This window comes from Gekko japonicus, unplaced genomic scaffold (assembly GCF_001447785.1).
Source record: "Gekko japonicus isolate JY-2015 unplaced genomic scaffold, Gekko_japonicus_V1.1 scaffold3998, whole genome shotgun sequence".
Classification (NCBI taxonomy): Eukaryota; Metazoa; Chordata; class Lepidosauria; order Squamata; family Gekkonidae; genus Gekko; species Gekko japonicus.
In genome coordinates this window covers 105,754-106,587 of record NW_015168783.1, presented here as the reverse complement: position 1 = coordinate 106,587, position 834 = coordinate 105,754, and positions in this window count along the sequence as shown.

Sequence of the window (834 nt, the reverse complement as noted above, 5' to 3'; positions counted from 1 at the left end):
GCTCTGTTGTTATTTTCATCCCAGTTACCCTACCCCCATGCTAGAATTTAGTAAAAACTTTATATTTTAATCACACATGGACTCTCAGTCTGGATTACTTTACTCAGGCCCTGCTGGGCTATATTATCTCTGCTAAATACCATTTTTTCAATATCTCACTATCACCCAACAGTCCTGCACCGGCCACCTGGGCTCCCAGCGGGGAGAGAGAGAGAGGAGGGGCCAGGCGGAGAGAGGCGTGAGAGAGGGGGGGGGCATCTATGCCGCTCCAGCAGGGCCCCCTCTTCCCCGGGCGGGGTGCCAGCCCCCCTCATTGTCCCTCTTCGGGAGGCAACTGAAAGAGGTTTTGTTGAGGACCCCATTTGATGGAGGACGTCCCATTTGGAGTGAGTCGGTGAGGGTTCTTGATGGGTTTTAGAACCGTGCTTGTTGTGGCTCCTTTTTAATAATGTTTTATTCCTACTGTAAGACGAGAAACAGGGTGGCTAACAAATGTCTTAAAGAAACAGACAACCCCGCTGCACAGGAGCAGAATCCACACGCTTGCCATCAACCCGGCCGGGGGTAGGGGGGGGCGGCGGCTCTAAGGCTGCCTGGCTGGCCATTGCTGGAGGCCTCCCCCTTTGCCCCACAGAGAGCACTGGTGCCCTGACAAAGCAAAGAGAGACAAGGTGGGGCCAAGGCCAGCAGGCAGAAGCCTCCCCCAGCCCCGGAGCCCCCCCCCATCCCCAGCCTTCCCTCCAGGAGTTCCTCTCCCCCCACCTGCCTCTCCAGGGAGCTCTCGCTTTGGCTGCACAGCCCCCGGCAACTCTCCCCTGCGGCTGCCGGGTGCTC